This window comes from Emys orbicularis, chromosome 11 (genome assembly GCF_028017835.1).
Source record: "Emys orbicularis isolate rEmyOrb1 chromosome 11, rEmyOrb1.hap1, whole genome shotgun sequence".
NCBI classification, from domain to species: Eukaryota; Metazoa; Chordata; order Testudines; family Emydidae; genus Emys; species Emys orbicularis.
This window is the reverse complement of record NC_088693.1, coordinates 62,849,872-62,875,101: the sequence shown is the minus strand read 5'-3', so window position 1 is coordinate 62,875,101 and position 25,230 is coordinate 62,849,872. Positions and strand designations below refer to the sequence as shown.

At 42.6% G+C, this 25,230-nt stretch overlaps 1 protein-coding gene across 2 annotated transcripts in view; it reads right to left on the bottom strand.

The window, feature by feature from the left end:
* Positions 1 to 18,217, bottom strand: part of CREB1 (cAMP responsive element binding protein 1) — a 47,609-nt gene extending 29,392 nt beyond the window's left edge. For both annotated transcript variants that reach the window (XM_065413857.1, XM_065413858.1), the window contains exon 1: positions 18,006 to 18,217. The gene's annotated coding sequence lies outside the window, so the exon portion shown is untranslated. The remainder of the gene's footprint in view (positions 1 to 18,005) is intronic.
* Between the last annotated feature and the right edge of the window lie 7,013 nt (positions 18,218 to 25,230).

Here is a 25,230-nt window from a genome sequence, read left to right as displayed (position 1 = left end):
GGAAGACACATTCTTGCTGTCTGACAAACCTTAGCAATGTGTTAATCCAGACTTCTCTAGAGATAAAATCTGCTAGATTTTTAAAAACTTATTTGCTATATCACAAATCTTTTTCATGTTCCATTTAATTTTCCCAAAAAAGTAACTTCAAAAAAACAGCCCTATGCACTATTGCTACTTATTAGTTGTATTACCATAGCAATCAAAGACATCATAAATGAAACAAACTGCAAGTTTGCACTCCACTGCACTGCTCATTAAGGTGCAAAAATGCATGAGACTTTTGAAACAGTAATGGTCGGTCTATTTAAATTAAACTCTATTGGTATTGTTCCTCTAAGTTCTCTTGTCCACAGAGTCTACATGCAAAAACAGAGACAGAATAGACATCTGTAACAGAATTTGGGTGAGTGTACATATAACATTTTTGTCATAACCTTACAAAGCGTGTATGATCATTTCAGGTTCAAAATTCAACTATAAACCAGAAATTAACGGAATCAAGTAAGGCAGATACGGACATTGTTGAGAAGCTAAATGATTTCTTTACAATAGTCTTCAACAAAGAGGATGTTATTCCTCCCCCAGATCCACTCCTTTCTGGTAATAAAGATCACATACTACCAGAGACTAAGGTGACAAAAGAAGAGTTGCTGGAACAAATAGATCACTTAAAAAGCAGTCACTAGGCCCAGATCACATATATCCCAAGAGTTCTGGAAAAGTCTTGAGTGTCTGAACTGCTCGCAAAAACACGTAAGCTCTCATTAAAAAAAGCTACCATCACAGAGAATTGGAGGGTAGCAAATGTTATACCTATATCTAAAGGGGGAAAAAAAAAAGATATTGGGTTGATCCAGGGAATTACAGACCAGTAAACTTAACAAATGTGCCCCTCAGTATCCACCTGTCTCCCTCCTGTACCTCACATTCCCCTGTTCCTCTCAGTCTATTCCTATCCCACATATTCTCCTAAGTGCGTCATTCTCCTTCTTGAACATCACATTCCACTCCCTCTCTGCCTCTCCCTGCATCTCCACACTCCCCTACAGCTCTCACTTTCCACTGAACCGTCACAAAAATCAATTGCTGCCACACTCTGGGGATCTGACTTTTCCTCAATCTGACTTAGATGCCCTACCGGCAGCCAGAAAAGATTTGATTTTATGTTTTCTTGTTTTCTACATTAGAAATTGAAGTCTTGTCTCTCCTGGAATACTGTATGGATGACTGGAGAATTAGTATGATCTTGACATCTCATACAAAGGAACTGAACCCTGATTAACTGAAATGGGAAGTGTTTAAAACTGTTTATAAAGTGTTTAAACAGTCAGACTGTTTAAAACTCTTAGCTGCTATTCAGCTATCACACTTCGGAGAAAATTTCTCGTTAAAGATTTAACATTCTGCCCCTTCAAGAAAGGGGTGAACAAGCTATCCCTACATATTTCTGAGTCTTCCAGTAAGGTCTCCAACAAAAAAAGGAACATCCCTTGATACATTCCTGATATTTTTTAAGGAAATCATCAAGTAGAAAACCTTTCAGGTCTTCTTCATACAACAAAAATAAGAATAAGAAAAAAAAAAAAAAAAAAGATGTAACTCCCTCCCTACCCATTTCGTACGTCACCTTAAAGAAACTGATACTTAAGACATCTGAAAGCCAAAGTATATTTAACAGAATAAATGTAATTACTATTTCAAGAAACACTGTGTCTTTACATAGATACATAGATCCAGTTTTTGAATCTGTAACAAACTGCCTGGATTCCATTTTGACCCCTTCTATGTCACTTGTGTGAAAACATTATTGGCAGTCTTTGGCATTAGATTGGTTCAAGGATGTTCAGGTAGGAAATAATCTAGCATTATAGTACCTTTGTACTACAGTATCTAAACAAATTTCATGCAGCTCCAATTAATAATTTCACTACTTCATTTTGGCTATCTAAATGACAAACTACCAGTAAAAATTATTGGGGCTACAATTATTTTTATCCTCAATTAAAATCTCACAGCAAAGGATGCCAGTGTCTGAACTCGTCGTAAGTACAAAATGTAACATCAGAGCTGTGGAACACACAAGTCAGGAAATGCCTGTGTAGTTTTTGGCACACACTAACTGCAATACAATAAAATTTTCCTTTAACAGGAAGAATGAGAAAGAGAAAATATACACATAAGATGTCTGAGTGAATGTTGCCTAGCATTCTTAACTACTGGAATTTCCTAATTTGAACGCTTAACAGTACAACCAGAATGTTACACTAGTATCTAGGATTTTTTTAATTTAAATTGTTTTAAGTAAAAGAGAACATGGTGGTGATCTAATTGCAGAGTTTATTTCCTGCTGCACACTTTCCATGAACAAATACAAGTGTGCACTTATGTTCTGGTCCTGCAAGCACGTACATGCATAATTTAACTCATATGAGTCATCCCATTGCCAGACATTTGCAGAATCAGGGCCTGAACTAGTAATGCACAAATACGCTCCTCTTTGCTAAACTAAAATTATTCTTTTTGAATGACCAAAATCACTAGTTTGACATTGAAACTTGATATGGAAATTTTTGTGTATTCTGCCAAAAAAGTGAATGTTTAGAATATTTTTAAATGGGCGTTTCCCCTCACCTTTGCTGAACTTATAGCTGAAAGAGTTTTCCTAAAACTTTTTTTTTTTTTTTTAAGTATTTATACAGACTTGAAGCATGGAATATTCTAGTCCAAAATGTGAATGTTTTGGGAGGCCATGAGCATGTGAAATTCAGGCAAGTGATGGGGGGAACAGAAAGATGTGTGTGATTTTACAAAATTTCTGATTTTTTTTTTTTTTTTTTTTTAATTTTAGAAATCCAGGTCTTACCTATCTGCGGCTGAGAGTATGCCTCCTAAGCCAGGCAGACACACACATGCTGGCTCTGCTCAAGGTAGAGCTCTAAAAATAGCAGTGTGGATGTCCTGGCATGGGCAGTGGCTTGGATTAGCTGCCAAAATCCAAGCCCACTCAGCTCCTTAGGTCCAAGCTCAGGTGGCTAGCCGGAGCCTCCGACCATGCCGCAATATCCACACTATTTTTAGCCCACTAGTTTGAGCAGAACTAGTGCAAGTCTGTCTATGCAGGCTGTAGAAATACCCTAGAGACCTAGCTAAAGTATGACCAATGATTTCAGTGGGTTTTGGATTAGACCCTAAATGAGAGGGGTAGATATTTTTATTCAACTCTCTTCCTTTTTTAAAAACAATAACAGCAAGTTTTGTGACCCAGGAACCTCTTGGTGCCAACTGGCAGAAAGAGTGCATGAAGTTTTACAGGCATCCCCTGGGTCGGATATTAGCATAAATCACTAAAGAGTGGCACATGTGAGGTCTCTAAAGAGAGCCAGCAGCCCCGTGGTTGTCATAATCACTGCAAAATGTATTACAGATAGTATTTAAGGAGTTGTGTGTCTCTACTGAAAATGATGTTCTTAAGGCAGCTAACTAGGAGGTGATATGTCTCAGGTAGATTCCTTTCAAGCAGGAGGTGTGTCTCACACTGTGTATCTATTTGCACACTGAGCCAAATGTTAATCAAGAGACTGCAAAATCCTCAAGAGATAAACAGCAGGAGGGGATCCTGTTTATGAGTAAAGACAATGGATTGTTGGGGTATAATGCTGGCTATAAAAATGCTGGAAGGACTTTGGGTGAACATTGCTCTGTAAGATAAGAAAGTATCTAGATAAGTAAGTGTAGGTGGTAGAATGTTTGTTATGATTTTATTTTATATGTAACCATTTGTTTCCAATATTTCTACTTGCTATTATGTGAATCTCTCTGCTTTTTAAAATAAACTTAGACATGTCAATAGTGAAAACAAGAATAAGTGCTGTGTGTTAAGTGGAGTGGTGATCTGAAGTGAAATCGGTAAGCTGGGGTATACTATTTCTTTAGAGGCAACAAATCTGTGAATACTGCGAATGTTCAATGGACCAGGGGCTGGATGCTCCAGAGACACGATCGGAGGGCTCCGGGGGTGCCTATCACTAGCTTGTAGAGAAAGCAAGGTCTGCATGGGCTTAGAGGGGAGTGCTTGTGTTGCCTGAGGAGTCAGGGAGCTGACCCAAGGCAGGTACAGACGAGGCTTCCTCATGCTAAGGGCAGGTGACAGCGAGGTGCATCACAGTATTTAACTCAAAATACCCGATTTCTAACTGTTTAAGATTCTATACCCTGTCCCTTCAACTAAGAGCTGAAAAAGCTCTTATTCCAGTTCTCTGGATCCTCCAAAGAGGCTATCAGCAGAAAAAATGAGGACCAAACTTAATATTTGAGGTGGATCTTTAAAAAAGCCACCACGAAAAAGATTCATCCTACCATCCAAAACATTACCTAACAGAAACAGAACAAGGCACAACCCCTACTCCCTTTTAAAAAGTTATTTTAGAAGTCACCTTTAATTCATGAATATGATTTACTGCTTCCAGCTGGATGCACACAGAAAGGATAGTAAAAGAATAATTAGTTTGTTTGCTTTTATTTGAAATTTTGATATATGTTCCAGGATATGAAATACAGTCAGAATATTACTAGTAAATACCTTTGATAAGTATGCAGACAAAAAGAATAAAAACAAAAACAAAACAACCTCCTCCCCAAACACCTCCATGCGCTGCAACTATACAAGCAATAAAGATTCTGAAGGTGAAATTTTGCCCTAGAAAGTATGTGACCAACTCCCACGGACTTCAATAAGCATACCGCACACATTATTAAGTACAAATCTTACGTGGTCTGTTCACTTCTGTATTCCAATTGTGTTTCACTGCAGCTTGGTATTTTTCCTTTTTATTTATTTACTTTAAAAAAAATATTTTAAAGTACCTTATTTTTAACCCCACTGAGTTTTTTGTGGTTCTTTTTAATAGTACACACAAAATTTTCCTCTGACAAAAATAAAATGTCAATCACACCTTTTAACTTCGTGCTGATATCAAAGATCAAAATAATGAAGCTACTATAATTCAGAAAGTTGCACTCTTGCTCACTGTAGCAGCACGATAGCCCACTAAAATGATCACTATACTAGACTTGGCCAATGTGACTTAAATACCAAAGTTTTTAACTCCATGTAAAGTGTAGGTGTCAGGTTATTTTTTGATGGCAGAATCTGTCCTACTGTATGCTAAGACACCTACCTCTTCTACAAAACAAGTTCTTGACAAGTAGTGTAGGCCTGGTGAACTAGCAGTCATGCTCAGCAATATTCTGTTCGCTAATGGGTTTAATTTCTGGTCCTAGTCAATCATTCCTTTTATCTTTGGCCAGAATCATGCTGGGTATAGAACTGAGGACTGGAGAACGAAAAGGACACATGAGAGTTTACATTTTTTGACAACTTACCTTGAAGCCAGTGACTGTAGCAAGTCATAAATTGAACCCTTGTACAACTGTCACTTGAGTCCAGCATTAAACTACAAACCAGTTTCCATTTTGATTGGCAGTTAAAAAACATAGCTACTATCACATCAGTATTAAGACCTATGGCAATTGGTTTATGATCTCAAATGGGGGCCCCTATACCGCTGCTCTCAAATACTGCAGCTCCCTAATGTAAGGGGGTACAACACAGTGATTCTCTTCTCTTTTGTTATTTAATAGCATGAGAAATGTTTTGGGGAATCTCCTTACGTGATAGAAGGTTCGGAACGTTAGCATCTGATATCCTTTGGCTGAAAGAGCTAGGCAGCTCAGAATAACAGAGAGAAGAGCTAATTCTGAAAGCAGACCCCTTGAGAGGAAGTGAGAGAGCAAAGCAAACAGAATGCAGGGTAATGTCTGTGTGAACAATAAGAAAAATGACAGAGACAGGAAATGAAGATGCCAAGAGAAGCAAAGGCAGATTAAGCGCCACTTGAAGAGGCAAACATGCACCCGTTTCTCACTGTGTGGAGTTTATCAGGATTTGGAATTGATGGCAGACCTATCATTTTCATTTAAATAGAACATTTATTTTTTTCCCCAAGTATATTCTAATCTCTGAAGACCCCATCCAGTTAGACCTAGAATAACCGCTTCAGGAAAAAGTGAGATGAACGGATTTAAGGATCTTGATCCATGTGCCACATTGGCTTCATACATACCAGTTCACTGGGTGAGGGTCAGTGCATACAGAACTGATCCACCAGCCACAGAGGCTACGGTAGTCCTGAACCTCTGTGGCCTGGTGTTGGTGGTGGGTTCCCCCTTTACGGGGAAGTCTGCACATATCTCAGTCACTTAGGCTGCATGTTGAGTGTATGATTTTCTATAAGGCAATAACTAGTTACTGCTGAGAAGTGGGTAGTGAAGGGTATATTAGTAATACAGGGAAACTTGGTTTAAACAACCAGTTAGGGGAGCAAAGACTGGTTGCTCAACAGAGGAGGTCTCCTAAGAAAGGTGAAGTAGAATTGTATTCATATTTGGGGGATACTTTGCAGCTGGTTTAAGATATCAGGCTGTCTAATAAGGATAGTCTCTTGTGCAGACTTTGTTTTCTCTCTGCAGTGCAGAGATTCACAGACTGATCATTCAGTCCCTCACATACTGGTTAAATTAACAAAGTCAAAGTTACTCTGAAATTTTAATTTCCTTTAAAAAACTGACATCTAAGTTTCCTGTTGCAGCTTTCTTTAAACTACTGCTCTCTGAAAAAGTCAGTAGCTCAAAACTTCTCTGCAGCCATAGAACACTAAATTAGACCTGCAGTAATCTACTAAACCTGAATGCCGCACATCCATATGCAAGAGGCAATCTTGCAGCTATACTAGAGAGCAAGGAAATTGCCTCAGTACAGGTGTTTCCTTATCTGATTTATATGGGTACACTTAGAGGATCTGTATAACGGATACATATGTATGAAGGCTATAAAAGCAGGTATCAGAAAAAACACTACACATTGTATCAGATGTAGTGCCATTATTTGTAGTCTTTCAAGCCAAACTAATTTGTTTGTGGACTGTGGGTTAACGTTACAGTGTGAACATAGACTGCAATCCTTACACTGATCAAGGTATCCCATTTTAGGATTGGATTGATGGCCCAGAGAGATCACAATCAGAATGGGGGTGCCATCCTGGGCTATTATGTACATAAGGTTATGTTTTGAAACAAAATCCTAGCGAAAATCCCTAAGCTTCTGGAACTAAATAGATTCCAGACAACAAAACATGTCTTCTCTCCCTTCCCATAACACTGGGTGGAAACTCTGAGTAGCTAAAAATTGTTATTCGGTCACAAAAAAGTAAATGATAAATTAGTCTCAGTGCTTGATTTCTATTATCCAGGTCACTCCTTTCCTTTCTATGTTGGGGTGGATTTGAACACTAAGACCATCTGAGCATGAAGCAAAATACTGGAACTTGAAAAATCTACTGCTGAAGCTCCAAAGTGGTAAAACTAACATTTACAGTCAGAATGATTTTGTATTATAAAGACTGGCAATTGAGTCAAGACATTCAGTGCGAGAATGTCAAGTTTTAGATGTGATCAACAGGATTACTAAATTCTATATACTAGGTAACAGAATGTCAGACAACTACCCTTTCTCTATGCTCAGATTTTATAAATTGATCAGAAGTGACAACTTCATTTTGAATGTATCTGACCCACTTTAGAATCTAGAGCACTAAAGTAAGCACTATTGTAAGTCAGGTTGTACAAAATCATTGCTTCGTGTATAAACTGCAGCTTTTACAGGCATAGATTATTAAAAAAACAAAACAAAAAAACATTTTTCATTATGTTTGATATTTGGAATATACACGATAGTTCAAATATTCAACCCCAAACATATGAATAAGAGGTTATGTCACATGATGAACACTGACAAGACTTTTGTTTTAAAATTTGTTTAATGAGTTCATAAGGGGAAAAAAACCCAAAATGGACATGTTCACTGATTTTCTTCTACTAGTTTATTAATGGATTACTATGTGAAGTGATCATCTGGAAGCAAGATGGCTAGAAATAACAGGCCAAATGTTTATAGTGAATTAAGAACAATAGTCAATATCTATGAATTCAACATATAGAGTGTTATTGTTTTAAAGTTTTACTCGCTCCATTATGCACAAAATGAAAGTATTTAGAAGCCATGTGCACTCAAGGTCACCCCTTAAATTTTGAGACGCTTACAAAGAATATTATACACACACACCCCATTCTCTACAACTACTTTTGTCTTTCAGGCTCCACTAATTTTGAAACAAAACTGTCAATGTCATCTTGCTTTAACTGAACTCCCCCATTTAACTCAATGTCACTACTCTTGTCAACTGTTTTTGAAGCGATACAAGGAGACTTGACTCTATACTCATTGTCCTAATGTACTAAAACAATGTAACTTGTAAGCCACTTTTGGCAGCACCCGCCAAAAAAAACCCTAAACCTGCTAAATTTAAGCCAAAATTACTCTGCCTTAAAATATATATATATATATATATATCACTCCGTGAATAGTTTTTCCATGTATTTTTAATCAGTCTGGCTATTGTAGGAAGGCATTCTCAAAAGAGGGTCTTGCAATATGCCTTATGGGTGGTCACAGTCTGGATTACTCTGACCTCCACACTCAAACCTCCCCAAGCTAGAACACCAATACTTCATCTTGAATTTTGAGAACTGCATTGCTCCAGAGCAGCATAGCTGTCTTGCTAGGTACAGGATGGAGATGTGGTTCTGAGGTATTGATGACTTTAAAAATCAGGACTATGATCTTGAACTGGCAATGGAATCAGACTGGGAGTCAGGAGAGGGAGTGGAACACATGGGTGAGGTACCTGCAGCAGCTTGTCCTGTTGAGGTAGTGGGAAGCCTCTTCCTGCACAAAACTGGAGACTCGGCTTTGCTTCTACGTTCAGCCCTGGTACAGTGAGTTACAGTGATCCAATGTGGAGATAACAAATGCATGGATAAGTGTGCCCAGATCCAGAAAGAGGTGGAGTTTCTTAGCCAGCTACAGATGAAAGGTGTTTTTTTATTTTCCTGTGCTGATGCTATTTTATCTTTTAGTCAAACATGACTTCAATGGAAAAGGAGGACAATGTCCAGCTTAGTTCTTAAATGTATTTCCCTGCTTCCAACCAGTATCACTTCTGTCTTGGTTGGACTGAGTTTGAGCCAGCTGCTCTTCATGGATATTGGCACATGTTTGTGATGCTGTTGGTTGCCTTGGTGTAAAATAAAACAGACATGTAGGTGCCAATGGTGCACCATTGGCATCAGTGCCCCGGATGTCTTACCATCTCCGTAAGTAGTCATGTAGATACTGAAGAGGAGGGGAAACAGGATGGATCCTCAAGGTACCTCACAGGGCAGGGCCTTTGGGATGAAAAGCATCACTACTCTCTGTCCCCTGTTGGAGAGGAATGATTTGAGCCACTGTAGTTCTGCTCTGTGTACTCTAGTTATGTCATGAATGTGAGTGGAAAAGGAGCACCCCATGCTTGGCTGGAGCCAAAACTACACGCATATCAAACAGTATGTGCATTAAGTCTCTCTCCATTTCCGGGAGGAGATCATCTTTTAGTGTGCCTGATCGCAATGTATCCAGGATGTTGACAGAATCACAAGATAGAGCTTGATTGTCATTATTTTATCAATGATTTTGCCTAAGCCTGGGAGTTTGGAGATGGGATGGTAACTGGAAAGGTTTGCTGAGTTCAGTGCTGGCTTTTTGGGGATTGGGTAGGCAATTACATTTTTCTTACAGTAGCGTCTCTGAAAAAAGTGTGGATTATTTATTAGCAATGGGCAATATTGTTCTTCTCTGGCTTTCACCAACCAGAAGAAATGTGAACTGCTCTGCAATGCACCTTAATCCTAACTGGCAACATTCTTGCTAATCCAGTTTTAGGCACAATTCTTACTTTAAAAAAAGAGAAAGAGAAAGGCCAAGCTGCATATCGTTTGAGATAAGGACAGAACTAAGGCCAAATTCACCACTGTCCTGCAGAGTAGGAAGCATCATCAGTGAGTTCTAAGGGGCAGTGTCCCCTGAAAAATATACTGCCTGCCTTGCTCCAGCAGCTGAAAGGGACTGCTCAGATCCCCACCAAGATGCTTCCCCTGGACTCTGTTTGGGGGTTTCACATTTCATATTATTTATATCGATATTATCATAGCACCTATAAGGTTCAGATGAAGGAACATGACATTTTGGAGTTCTTACTTTCACCTGACTACCTGGAAAAAGGGGGACCCAAGGTGTTCTCCCACCTTGCCTCTTGCAGGGATCCCTTCCTTGCCCCCGTCCCCCCGCTCCCCTCCACCTATGACTTTTGACAAGGGATAGCTATGTTCCCCACACACATGTCCAGGCTTCTGAAAGGGGGAACGTCTCCCCTAGATCACCCACATACTTTGGCCAGTCACAGCTTTCACAGCTTCAGTATGGACAAGTTTACATGACTTTGGTCACTGTGGACAGAAGCAGTTAAAATAATCAGTCTTTGGTTCTTGCCTCCGCCCATACTTGGAATCTGCATCTACTGGAGTCACTCTGTGAGAATGAGGCAAAAGGGAAAAGACTCTTCCTATCCTGTTCCCCTGCAGGAGTTTTTAGAGCAGCAAGAGAGAAACAGCCATGGCTGTGATCAGTTTCACAGAGCGTGACCAGAATTTCATGGTACTGGTTTTATATTCTCTTTAGAGGAAGTTCTCTACACCCCACTAGGGTCTGGATTTTTTAAGCCCCGCTTATATCTCCTACTGCACTTTGTGGAGAGCACACACAAGTACATTTGAGGGTACTGCCAGAGAAGCAGAGCCAGAGGAAGAGTTTAGCAGAATAGGGACCAATTCAGGCAAATCATGCATTCATCTACTGTTCAATGGGGTTTAGAAGGAAACCCATACAGGAAGAAGGTTATCGTATTCAACCCCTGATCAGATGTGCTGGTGGTCTGTTTGCCAAATGGAATAATGGTCTATTCTCTGCTGCTATTGAGATGCCAAGCAGAAGGTTTAGAACAGTGTCTACATAACAGAAGAAGAGATGTAATCAAAGTGCCAGAAAGTTCTGGGAAATTCTGTTGCAGCTAGAGCAGGGGCGGGCAAGCTTTTTGGCCTGAGGGCCACATCGGGTTTCTGAAATTGTATGGAGGGCTGGTTGGGGAGGCTGTGCCTCCCCAAACAGCCAGGCATGGTCCAACCCCCCCTGCTTCTCACCCCCTGATGGCCCCCCCCCCGGGACTCCTGCCCCATCCAACCCCCCCTTTCCCTGTCCCCTGATGGCCCCCCTGCCCCATCCACCCCTCCCTGTCCCCTGACCACCCCCAGAACCCCTACCCCTGACTGCCCCCCACCACTCCACCAAACCCCCTCTCCTTCCTGATGCCCCCCCGGGATCCCTGCCCTCATTCAACGCCCCTGTTCCCTGCCCTCTGACCGCCCTGACCCCTATCCACATCCCCGCCCCCTGACCACCACCCCAAACTCCCCTGCCCTCTATCCAACCCCCCCATTCCCTGCCCCCTTACCGCGCTGCCTGGAGCACCGGTGGCTGGCAGCGCTACAGCCGCGCCACCCAGAGCACCAGGACAGGTAGCCGCGCCGCCCAGCTGGAGCCAGCCACGCCACCGCGCAGCACAGAGCACCGGGTCAGGCTGTGGCTCTGCAGCTGCGCTGCCCGGCAAGACCTCGCAGTCCCGCTGCCCAGAGCATTGCGCGGCGCAGTGAGCTGAGGCTGCGGGGGAGGGGGCTAGCCTCCCAGGCCAGGAGCTCAGGGGCCGGGCAGGAGGGTCCCGCGGGCCGTAATTTGCCCACCTCTGAGCTAGAGAGAGCATTTAGAAAACTACAGTAACAGAAAGCTCAAGAAATGGGCAGTGAGGTTGAAAAATTAACAAGATGAATAATAAAGCATGATCAAGGAAGGAAACAGAGCTGAGAAAAGATAACATACAAGGTAAAAAGTGTCACAGGAAGACAATGAAATAATGTGACAAGATAAGTGTGCGATTGGGAAATATTTGAAACTGCTGCATCATTTTTATTTATATTGCACATATAAAAAAATTCAAATTTACATAAACCACTCAGCACTGCAATCACAAGAATAAGGATCAGAGTCCACATCATCGATCCTTAGTTACAAATGCATCCATAATTTTAAAATTTAAGTCCGTCTGGAAGGTAGTAAGTAAATTTCAGATTGGGTTCTTGGTTGTCCCAGGCTGTTGGACAATAGGATTTTTTTCCCTAGCCTGTCTGGTCTTGAAAGGATGTCCCTATTTATCAGGAATAGAAAGGGTCTGTCTACAGAGCAATCCTAGGCACTTTCTCCCTTCAAAAAAACACTCTGCCTAACCCAAGGGAATGAGGGACAAAACTATCCTCAACCTAACATGCTATCACTCAAATAATACTTAATAAAGGATTAGAGATTTATATGGTTAATCACATGAAACAGTATTAAAATGTACATAAAGGGCATAAATGCTTATGCTTCAGGGCATCAGCCAAATGCCTCTAGAGCAGAGTAACAAAAGTCCATGATTAGGTTTCTAGCACCTTCCTCTAAAGCAGCTGATGCTGAGTACTATTGGAGGCAGTACTTCAGACCAGACAGAAGACCATAAGAATGGCCAAACTAGGCCAGACCAATGGCCCATCTATCCCAGTATCCTGTCTTCCAACAGTGGCCAATGCCAGATGCTTCAAAGTAAACGAACAGAACAGGGACTTATCAAGTGATACATCCAGTCCCAGCATATGGCAGTGAGAGGCTTAGGGACACCCAGAGCATGGGGTTGCATCCCTGACCATCTTGGCTAATTGCCATTGATGGACCTATCTTCCAGGAACTTATAGAGTTCTTTTTTGAACCCTGTTATCCTTTTGACCTTCACAACATCCCCTGGCAACAAGTGCCACTGGCTGACTGTGCATTGTGTGAAGATGTACTTCCTTTTGTTTTAAATCTGCTGCCTATTAATTCCATTGGTTCTTATGTTATGCAAAGGGGAAAATAACACTTCCTTATTCACTTTCTCTACACCATTCATGATTTTATAGCTCTCTATCATACCCCCCACTTAGTCATCTCTTTTCCAACCTAAACATTCCCAGTCTTGTTAATCTCTCATAAAGAAGGTGTTCCATTCTCTTAATTGTTTCTGTTGCCCTTTCCTGTACCTTTTCCATTCCTAATTATCTTTTTTGAGACAGGACTTCCAGAACTGCATGCAGTAGTCCAGGTGTGGGCATGCCATAGATTTATATAATGGTCTTATGAAATTGTCTTATTATCCATCTCTTTCCTAAAGGTTCCTAACATTGGTAGCTTTTTTAACTGTCAGACCATGAGTATGATACTACTAGGGCCAGGCCACTACTATGATCCAGAATGGCAATTCCTATGTATTTAGCACTATTTTAGCACCGTTCACCCAAGGATCACAAAATGCATAACAACCAACCACCCCTAGAACACTCTGGTGAGATAGGTAGGTATGCCCATTTACTAAGGGGGAAATGGATGCACAATAATTAGGATTTGCTTAAGGTCACACATGAGTCATTGAGTCAGCCACAGTAGCAAGATAATGTCTAGAGCTGTATTTTAACAACTAAATATGCTTCCTCCAATTTTCTTACCCTCTCCTATCAGGAGACTCCCTCAATTTGTTTTCTTCTCCTAGATGGATAGTGTACCAGGGAAAACAGAGGGAATAGGAAACTGAGGAAATCCTTGTCTATTTCAAAAGACTGCTTTTGCCAACATCAGAGAGAGAGAGCAGCATGGGAATGTGCACTCCTGCCTTTCTTCTTAAAATATGCTGCACTTCTGTGGTCTAAATGTAAAGGTTTGAAGCATTTACCAAATATTGGCAGTTGAACAGGGAAACAACTGGGAGAAGTGGAAGAGAAACACTCATCTACAGGGAGTCTTCTCAAACACTCAGACATAAGATTACAGATGTTCATAATCACTGACCACAGACAAGGTAGCGTGACATTTTTACTTTAAGGATTCAGCTCCAGTGTGATAGCAATACAAATAATAAATAACGTTTTAACACGCCAGCTGTATCATAGACAACTTTACAAGATGTAGGAGTATGTAAGATCAACGCTCAAATTTGGACAGTTTGCTGCATTTATATATATATAAATGCAGCAGTTGCCATTTTGTTCTTGGTGTGCTCATACCTATCAATAAAAGACTCCAGCCAGGCCTGCTAGTTGCAAAGAAAGCATTGAAAATGGGAAGGTAGCATGTAACTGATAAGCGATATCTACTTTATCTTTACAAATGCCTAAGTAGGGCCTTACCTACATTAACAAAATTTGCCGCTACATAGCGATGTAGAGCTCTACGCTAGTGCAAGACAGGGCTTGTACTGATACTTTTTATTCCAGCAGAACAAGTGATTTACTGCAGTAATTTGTGTCAGTGCGGCACATGTACAGTTGATGACTGTAGCAGCATAACACCACCACAAGTTTTGTTTTGCAGATGGACCCTAGGATAATCTTAATGTCAATATTGTTAGTTATGTCACTGATGATTAAAGCAAGTAAGGAATAATCAGGTTCTGAAGATCTACCCCCTCATGTTAAGGCTATCAGTACTTGGGAGATACCATTACCCCCGTCCCACTCTGACCTATGAAGCCAAAGGGGAGCCTAAGGTGGCACATAAGCCTCTCCACAGAGGAGAGAGAGTCCAGCTGGGCAGCCAACACCTAATGGGCTGGCCTCTCCCCTCTGCTAGAAGTTCAGTCTCCTCCCTTCCCAGGACAAGATTCCCATGCAATCTAAAGAGGGCATTCAGTTTATTGACAAAAATATAGACACCTTAACAGCAAACTAATTTAAGCTTTAATATTTTGATGAGGGGAGTAATAAAGTTCTTAAACAGGTATTTTGCAGGTTAGAAAGCAGTGATTGTGATCTTACTTCCTACCCTCAAATAGAATAGGTTTGGGAGGGATGAGAGGCAAGTCTCACAGATGTAAAATAATAAGATGCAAGTATTTACTGTCACTTTACTTACACTTTTGTACTAAAAATCACAAAATCCACTTCACTAAGAATGAATTACACAAAACAAAAGCATATTATATTTAATTACTGAATCACCAGCCCCCTGGCACTCTCAAGATCAGGTCATTGCTCACTGAAATCAACGGAAATGGTGCTGTATCAGCCCTTCAGTTTCCTAAGATTTTCAAGCACTCCTCTATTGTCAAGTTTATACTACTCAATGCAGGAATCAGGAGTAGTATGTGGCTTCCACTGCAAAGAGGCAAGGCACTAGTAGTTAAGAGAAAATTCACATACATGAGAAAGTTTACCTGCTCACTGCGAGCCCAACATTTTTGTGAATGATAAACTGTCTTTAAAAAAATTAATTTTGGGACATCCCAGGTTTACAGTTTCTGTAATTTAAACACCCCAATCTTGCATTCTGATTGGTACAAATAGACCTGATTACAGGACTGAGGCCTAAAGTGTCTCCAAAAAACAAAAACAAGCTAAACAGAAGGGGAATGAAGAGACTCTCACCAGAGTATTTCAGAACATTTTTTTTTAACCACAATAATCCATCAACACATGGTACTCTGACCCTTTACATTCATATCTTTGCAGGAGTGGAAGGAAACACTCAATATTCCTACATAATTTCCAGCTTTATATACAAGAACCTCTGGAAAAAGTTAAAAACTGATTTTTCCCCCTAACTGAAGAGTTTTATTTCTTTCACAGGGTTGATGGCTAGAGTTCTTCCAGAAACACTGGGTTGCTAGTGTGAGTTTATATATTAAAAAAGGAAAAAATTGTTTTGGAGGGAAAAGACAAGTCACATGTACTTTATAAAAACATACACGAATTAAAAAAAAAAAAACATTTTAAACCTACTGTAGGAATCACAAGGGCGCCAGAACCTTTGCAGAAGTGGGGGGGACCAGGGGGCCATGCCCCCCCCCCAAATTGCACTCCTTGGGCAGGCATGAAGCAGCACCAGGAGGGACTGCGCTTCATGAGGGGGAGCTGATAAAGTGGGAGAGCCAGGCCCCCACATCTCCCCCAGGTTCCAGAACCCTTGTATCACAACAGTCCTTAAAAAAAAAAAAAAAAAAAAAAGTTGAAAACATTGTGCCCTTAAATTAGCTGCACAGTATTTTAAAAGGTTACTGTACAAGAAGATGCAGAATCCTAAGGCTGAAGCAGGTGTACAACAGCAAGTGAAAAATCAGATTAAGAATTTCTAGTATAGACATTGAAGAGGAAGGAATAAAAACTGCAATCACAATTATCAGAAAGTATAAAATATCTAAAGATTTTTCAGAATTATGGGTAACATGGCAGAGATAGCAAATATTAACAGAAATATTGAGGAATAGTACAGGTCCAATCCAGCTATCATTCTGTCTGCAGAATTCCCACTGAAAAAACTTGCAGATTAGTGGCAAGAGTGAGTGCTGAACCAAAGCTAACTACAGTTATGCTTATGGTGAAATTCATTTTTTAGTATTTTAAAGTATTAGCAAGATGGTGTATCTTTCTACTGCTATATACCAGGAGTATGCTACAAACAGAGATCTGTATCTTTATTATTTGCTCTGTGATATAAGCCTCTTCAGTATTTTGACTGAACTTTCATTAAAAACAAGGTGGTGGTAGACTCTGAGAAAGTTTCTTCAGGCCTTTCAGAACTGAATATTTGCATACCCCACTTTGAAAGAGGATCCCATCAAATCAAGTCTGGGCCAAAACAAACTCTTAAAAAGTTTTTATTGGAGAAAAACTACTTCTGTAACAAGCTAAAACCATTACACGTGTTTTTATATAGTTTAATTACAGTTTCTTTAAGCAGATATTCCAGGACAGCACAGTGGAGCATACCAGTCAGAAAGTGAAATTGTCTATAAACGAGTGAAACTAACTAGACTGTTCATGCTTATTCCATTCAGTTTGGATACTGAAGAGAAAAAGCTTTTAAAATTCCGTTTTAATCTAAGAGATATGTGTGCCATACATGATGGGGTGTGTGAACAGTAACTGACCCTGAGAACTGAACTGTCTGCCCGCAGCCCTGGCAGCACCTTGTAGGCTTCAAAAATACACCTTTCAAGAGGTCTATTTCTCACAAGAGAGAAATATCGCCCTACTCTCACATCTCGCGTCTTGACGGGTGGAAAGGGGAAGAGAATAGCTTCGGGGCCGGGCCGGGCCTTGGCGGGGGACGGGGACGATCCGCTATGGGGCTGGCCCGAGCTTGAGGGGGCCGGTAAAACCAGCCGGACTCTGAGGGGCGGAGGGGGCCGGGCAGCTCAGTGGGGGGCGCGGGGGAGTCCGTCCGGGCTTTGGGAGGCGGGTGATGCAGTGCGGAGCCGGGCTGGGCTTTGGGGGGCAGCTGGAAGGCTGATCCGCGGCAAGGGGGGGGTGGGGAGGGACCGGGCTTTGGGCGGTTGTTGAGGGAGGACGATCCGTGGGGGCGGGCTGAGGGGACCAGCCCGGGCTCGGGGGGACGATCCGCGGCGGGGCCAGCGCGGGCTGTGGGAGGCACTAGCGAGGCGCCACTTTCCTGACAGCGGCTCCTCGGACCTGCGGCGCCCTGGTCCCGGCCGGCGCTCCCGCAGCAGGGCTCTCCGGAGGCGGGAAAGGAGCGGTCCCTACGGGGCCAGCCCTTCTCCCCCCGCGGCCAGGCGAAGGGACCGCAGCAGCCGCGGCTCCCCCTTCCCCCGCCGCGGCCGGGCTGCCCCAGGCTGGGCCGGGCGCGCTGCCCCCGCCGCGCTGAGCGCTGGCTGCAGCCAGAGCGGCTGCGGGCCGGCTCCAGCCGCCATTACTCTTTGTTCGCCGCGCTCGGAGCGGCGGCGGCGGCGGCGGGGATGTTGCAGGGCTCGGCTCGGCTCCATCTTTAAAGCGGGCGCCCCTCCCGCTGGCGGTGCAGGCCGGGCCGCGTCCTGCGCCTGTTGCTCCCTGCGCCCCGCCGGCTCCATCCCCCCCTCGGCTGGGCGCCTTCCTCCTCTTACCGGTTACGGGCTGCTCCGTCACTGCTTTCGTTCGCGCCTAGGCTCTCGCCGCAGTTTTATTCTCTCCCCCACGTAACACACCGCGTCAAACTACACCTCCGCCGCGTCACTCACACACAAGGCTCTCCCAGCCCGGCGACAGGCAGGCAGCGGCCGACTGAGGAGAGCCAGCCAGGGAGCAAGCGCCGAGAGCGCCGCGGCCCCGCGCGGAAAACGCCGAGCTCTCACGGAGAAGGCCGAAGCCACACAACGCGCGGCGGCGCCCGAACGCAGCCGACCGGAGATCACGGAAACAGCCGGAAAAGACCGAAGCGCCGACCTGTGCTCACGGCAACTCCCGAATGAACACGGAAAAGGCCGAACCGCCGACCGGGTTCACGGCAATGCCCGAACGAGTACGGAAAAAAACGAAGCGCAGGACAACTAGCACGAAAACTCCCGGCAGCGCCCGAATATGTACGGACACGGCCGAAGCGAGGGGCAGCGATCGGAAACTAACAGCAACCCCCGAAAGTTCACGGAAATGACCGAAGCTCCGGAGGAGAGAGTCGCTGGGAGTGGCCACGAACGGAGAGCTCAGATCTCCGGAAATGGCCGAAGTACGGGGGAGAAGCACGGAAATTCCCGATTGGGGTTGGCCTGCAGGGTGGTGGGGGCTGGCTCGTGGCAGGGAGCCTAACGCCCAAATAAACAACATAAGAATGGCCGTACTGGGTCAGACAAAGGGTCCACCCCGCCCAGTATCCTGTCTGCCGACAGCGGCCAATGCCAGGTGCCCCAGAGGGAGTGAACCTAACAGGCAATGATCAAGTGCTCTCTCATGCCATCCATCTCCACTCTCTGACTGACAAACAGAGGCTAGGGACACCATTCCTTACCCATCCTGGCTAATAGCCATTCATGGACTTAACCTCCATGAATTTATCTAGCTCTCTGTTAAACCTTGCCTTCACAAGCTCCTGAGGCAAGGAGTTCCACAGGTTGACTGTGCACTGTGTGAAGAAGAACTTCCTTTATTTGTTTTAAACCTGCTGCCTATTAATTTCATTTGGTGGCCCCTAGTTCTTATGTTATGGGAATAAGTAAATAACTTTTCCGTATTCACTTTCTCCACACCACTCATGATTTTTTATACCTTTATCATATCCCCCTTAGTCTCCTCTTTTCCAGGCTGAAAAGTTCTAGCATCTTTAATATCTCTCCTCATATGGGACCCATTCCAAACCCCTAATCATTTTAGTTGCCCTTCTCTGAACCTTTTCTAATGCCAGTATATATTTTTTGAGATGAGGAGACCACATCTGTATGCAGTATTCAAGATGTGAGGTACCACGGATTTATATAAGGGCATTAAGATATTCTCCATCTTATTCTCTATCCCCTTTTTAATGATTCCTAACATCCTGTTTGCTTTTTTGACTGCCGCTGCACACTGCGTGGACATCTTCAGAGAACTATCCACAATGACTCCAAGATCTTTTTCCTGATTCGTTGTAGCTAAATTAGCCCCCATCATATTGTATGTATAGTTGGGGTTATTTTTTCCAATGTGCATTACTTTACATTTATCCACCTTAAATTTCATTTGCCATTTTGTTGCCCAATCACTTAGTTTTGTGAGATCTTTTTGAAGTTCTTCACAGAACTGCTTTGGTCTTAAGGGCAACTGAGAATCAGCCCCAAAAGCTTTCTTTCCTAGGCTTCTTGGTAAACCTGGGAGGTTCCCCATAGTTAAGAAAATCTCACAAGAGAATGAAATCGCATACAACTAGAAATACCCTGCATCCTCAATTGTGGGCACAGCAAACAATTCTTTACTATACAACAGCTCAGGTATGGACATGAGTCTTGGTAAAGCAGAACTAAGCCATTTATATCTGGGATGCTGTGGCAGCTACCTAATTATTGGCTCCCTCTAAAATAACTTGATCAGTTCACAAGGGGTTTTTGTTTGGTTTAGGGTGTGAGTGTACTGTGTAGCTCTGTGTGAAAAAATTATTGAGGAAAAGCTACTGAATAAATTTTTGCATTGACTTGTGACAGTGATAGTTATTCTTATCTCTTGGGGGAATAAGTTTCATAGGCGATGCCCTGCTCCTGCACACACAAGTCTTCCGTTATTGAAGTTTAAGTGTTCCAGACAGGGGCAGTGCTCTGGGGTAAAGGAGATGTAGAGCTGTATGTTAACTGCATGCCATTGACACTTCAGCCCATGCTATTTCACCAGCTCTTCCAATAGCTTTGTATCAATACTGAATAATACGGGGGAGATGGTTGTGCCCTGTGGGACTCCACAGTTGAGAACTCTGGAGGAGGAGGAGGAACAATTTGCCATAATTATCCTCTGGGTTCAGTCTGAGAAGGAGGACCTGAGCCATTTCCATTCACCTCTGTAGCTTCTTGGAAGTATTTTCTGATTAATGGTATCAAATGTCATGGGGAAATCCAGCAGGATGCATTACATCCCTTGTCTATGGACAGGAAGAGATTGTCCACCCGAGCAACAAATGCTGTCTTTATAACATGCCATAGCCTGAAACCCAATTTACAGCCCAAGCAATATCTCCCCAAAATAACTGCATGAACCAGACTCTACAATGTAATTCTTATTGGCTAATTTTGAAATATTACAGCAATTTGTTAGATTTTGTGTGTGTGTGTGTATATATATATATATATATATATATATATATATATATATATATATATAAGAAAATGCTTACCCTTTTGATACTTATGTCACAATACCTCCAGGTGGCATTGTATATGAAGGTTTTTTAAATAATTTGATTTTGTAACTTCAGTTTAAACTAGATGGAAATATTCCTTCACTGTTGTATGCAATTACTGTATAGCAAACCACCACTAATAACTACAACAGTGTCACACAAAAGTACTCAATATCTCTTCTACCTCATTAGCTGATGGGTTTTTTTAACTCATGGCTCTCCGGCTGACTCATTTTTCCTTACAAAATCCCTGGGTTCATCACTGGGACTGGGGTTGTGAATCGTGTTCCAGGGTCTTTTAATGTCCTGCCCCACAGTTGAGGCGTAGAAGATCTCTATAGTGGAGCTGGATGTGAAATTCCCCTCTGGGGGAAGAGGAGTAGAGCTGTGTGAAAGTTTTGTACATGTTCTCGTGAAATTGCATGCCAACTATTTTGCCATCTCACTCTGGGCCCTTTCCCACCTAGGCCTTCCACATATTCTTCCCCCGTGCCCCAATCAAATCAGAGTGAAACATTGAAGATAGGCAAAACTGGGACTTTAAGATGCAAAGCCATCTTTACCTAAAAATGAATGATGTTTCCCAAATGCCTGCATGTTCATTTTCACTGCTGTCTCAGGGGGGAGTTCCTCCTTGTAAAAATGTGCCATCACGATGTGCTGATTATTCAGAATGTCAAATATTATCCAAGACAAAGCTGCTGTGGGGGATCAGTCTCCTTCATCCTTCCTACATGCACAGATTTGCTTTACTTGATGCTGAGTGAAACCCAGCAAGATTAATTAGTTTTCTTCACTATTAAGCCTTAAAGGCAAATTAATTAGCTTTGTAGAATTCAAGTCAGTTTCCCCTGGGCAGCTGGCTCCTTGTGTATAGCACTAATTGTCCATTGCCCGCTGCCTAAGGTACTTTCAGGCTAGTGGCAGACAACTGATCAAGGCAAAATCATAGATGGCTGCAATATGTGGCAGATCCTCTGTACATAAATAATAATCTGGACTGGTTTCTTCTTCTCTCACACCTGGTAGTGCACAACAATATAACATTGCTAAAATAAACATATACACTTGCAGGGCTCTGGTCAACACCCCTGAAATGAAATCAGGGCTCCTGAAAAAGAAATACAAAAGTACTCCCATCAGGGAATGTACCATAAAAGCCTCTTATTGCCAAATCCTGGAGGACCATGCAGCTGCACCAGGCAGAGCAATGTGGGGTCAGGACCTGGGGAGCTTGTGTAAGTGGTCCATTGAGCACAAGAGTTATTGAAGAGAGGAGAAGATGCGATGGGTCCTGTGGATTTCCAGTTACACTAATTATTCGCTATTCTCCCAAGCAGAGAGAGAGTGAGCGCTTGTTTGGGCCATTCTTGACACTGCCACTGTAGGGCCTTCCAAGAAGGAAGGATTCCTTCCAGTGCACAGTTAGAATATGGGAACCATGTCCCAGATAGACGATCTGCATCCAAAACTGAATCTAGCACCATGACTCAACACCTGCAGGCCAAACCCCCAGAGCCTTCAGGCATAAATCGTGAACAAATCTAGGCCCCTTAGGGCCCAGTTGTCAGAATCCCAGTGAATGCTTTGATTCTGTGGCCACTCTTGGCCAAGAATCCACTCTTGGCTGAAGAAGTCTGCTCTAGAATCTAAACCCTCCTTCTAGATCTTATGGTTCCATCTCCTATGGCTCCAAATAAACCCTTCCAAACATGAGATGATTGTAAATTGATGCAGCACCTTCCAGAATCTGCAGAAGATCTGTAGCAATAGCTCTGAATTCGTCTCATTTGGCTCACTCAGAAATCTAATGATAATTCAGAAGTCAACATTGTTAACTAGGTCACTGTTGATCATTTTAGCAGAAACATTATCTTATCTGTTTATCCCACAGTTCCAAACGACCTTCGACACCTCCCAGGTCACCAAAAGGCCTTCACCAGCCCCTCACTGCCAATTTCTACAGTGCAGGCTATGTTGTCAATACAAAAATCTGCAGCCCATTGAAAATTTAGAAGCAGCATAAAATTGAATTTAGCATCAAAATATATTACATGAGGAATATTCTGACTGTATGATTCATTTTCATACTGCATTCAGTTAATGGGGCCAGATCCTTGGCTGATGTGTATCAGTGTAGCTCTATTGAAGTCAAATGGCCCCAGATGTTCAACAACAGCGTGCCTCCTCCCATTAAGAATGTGTCTCCATTACAGAACCACTGGGTGTGAAACATAGCAGCTCCTGCCCTCCCCACAAGTGTGGACAGGGATAACTGAGCTTAATAGCTGTTATGGCAAAGTATGATAGGGACTTAGCAGAATGAAGGGTCTAGCACACTTCACTGCAGTGAGTGTTGGATTCAGTTGACCATGCCACACAAGTGGGACAACTGATTCTGACACCAATGAAGGGTAAGCGGTGGGGCTGCCATGTCTGGTATCCCCATGGCAAACATGGCAATTTTGTAGTGCGGACAATCCCAGATCGTGACTTTCTGGGGAGAAAACAAAAACAATCCAAAGGCATATTTCCATAAGTCAATGTCTCGGATAGGTTCATCCTCCATTTTGGTCTCTGATTCTGAGAAGGCGGAGATTTAACTTCAGATGTCTACAGAGAAGAGCATTCTGTGGTCCCATTTTCTTCTTGATTCAGGGAGACTTGCTCGCTTATCAAGATGAGAACAAATACCACAGAATTAAGAATTACTCTGAAAACCTACCACAGAATTAGTGTCTCCATGAAGAATAAGAATCACTGGATTTTCCCAGCTCTTTATTACTTAAATAGCTCTAAATACAAAAGCAACTTAAAATAAAATAACCAAAAATAGAAATGTTTTTTCCAACATCTTCCCACTGAAAGTTAATGAACTGCAGCTCAGGTCTGCCTCAACTGCATTTCGACATTTACTGTCACTCAAAGTAGTAAATCTTCTTGGCCAAACACAGGCTTTACAAGAAGGCAAATCGCACGCTCGATTAGTCCAAGGAAATTGGTGACTTTGTTTAACCTCTGCAATTTGAAATATGGATCCTGCTGCAGTGGAAACCTGCGTGGAGTGAAGTCACTTTTTTCATAGAGCAAGTGGAGGAAATCCTCTCTACTGAGCAAAGTCAAAACAGATGGAGCATGTGCAGGAGCTGTAGAGGGAGGGGATGCGATCACCCTCCTAGGTTCTTACACTGTGCAGAGCAGAGGAGCTTCTCTTCATGACTACCACTGCAACTCCTGGCTTATAGTATCTGTAACCCCCGATGCACAGGGGTTTGTCTAGTAGATCCACGTAGTTGGCAATCAAATGACCTTGCACCTAGTTCACCATGCCAAGACACTACACAAGCCCATGATGCTGCAAAAGGTAATACGGTGATGTACCCCATTATATTGAGGAGGCCAGTGCCTGTCCCTCCTCATGTAGCAGAATTGCTCAAGTTCCACGGCATTCAGGGCCTTACACAGCACTTACGTGGGTTGGTGGATTTGTCTCTAAATGCAGTATTGTGATTTTCACATTGCAATGTATGGGAAAAGCCCAGGAGCTTCATTCTACTTCACTATAACAAAGCTCCCCATAAGACGGTTTTAATGTATATCTAAAAATGAATGCACTTTTAGGGAAACTGTGTGCGTAGTACATAAACACCCCTCTTTAACTTGTGTAAAACGCTTAGATTTCTCATAATTGTGTGGCAAGGAGTTGCACAGAATCTCTTGTTCTGGAATATGTTTGACTACATTGGCAAGCAAGGAAAAGTCCTTTTCTGAGTTTTAAAATCAAATAAAAACTTCAGTAAAACATTATCCTTCCAGGGCTGGTGGGGATTTTCCAGGAATATAAAGGTGTGAAATAGACTCCTGCAGCCAGATTCCTGCAGTTTTGTCACTGCACTATGTCTTATGTACAATAAAATAGCTCTTTTGAAAAAACCTCATTAGACAAACTGCTGAAAGCAAAGTGCTGCCAAAATGTTAGTCCATGCTCTGGGCATTTTCCATATTGAATATATTAAAACCACTTCCTCTCTGGCCTTCCTTTCTTCTTCAGTGCATCCAAAATGCCCTGGCAAGACAGTCTCTTTTTGCTACTCTAGTTATATTTTCTCCCTACTTCATTCTCTGTATTGGCCTTCCCTCTTCTTCTTCATTAAGTTCATGTGTCTCCTCTCTTTAAAAGCATTCCATAATCCCACCTCTGATTTTCTGCCATTTTCTCCTCCTACTCTTCCCCCTTCTACCTGTTCCAGTCACAGCCTTAACTCTGACCAAGACATAGCTATCAAGAATCATAGCCTTCTGCTTTTGAGTTAAAGAAATCCAGTAAAAATAAACATAACACATAAAGCACAAATGACCTAAATTTCCATAAATGTCTACTGGGTGACTAAATTGTTGGGTGCTCAACTGGAAATACTTGAGAGGGGCTTGATTTTCAGAGGTGCGGTCCTCTTTATGGTGTCTCAAGTGGGCATGCCAAAAGTGAGTCATTCAAA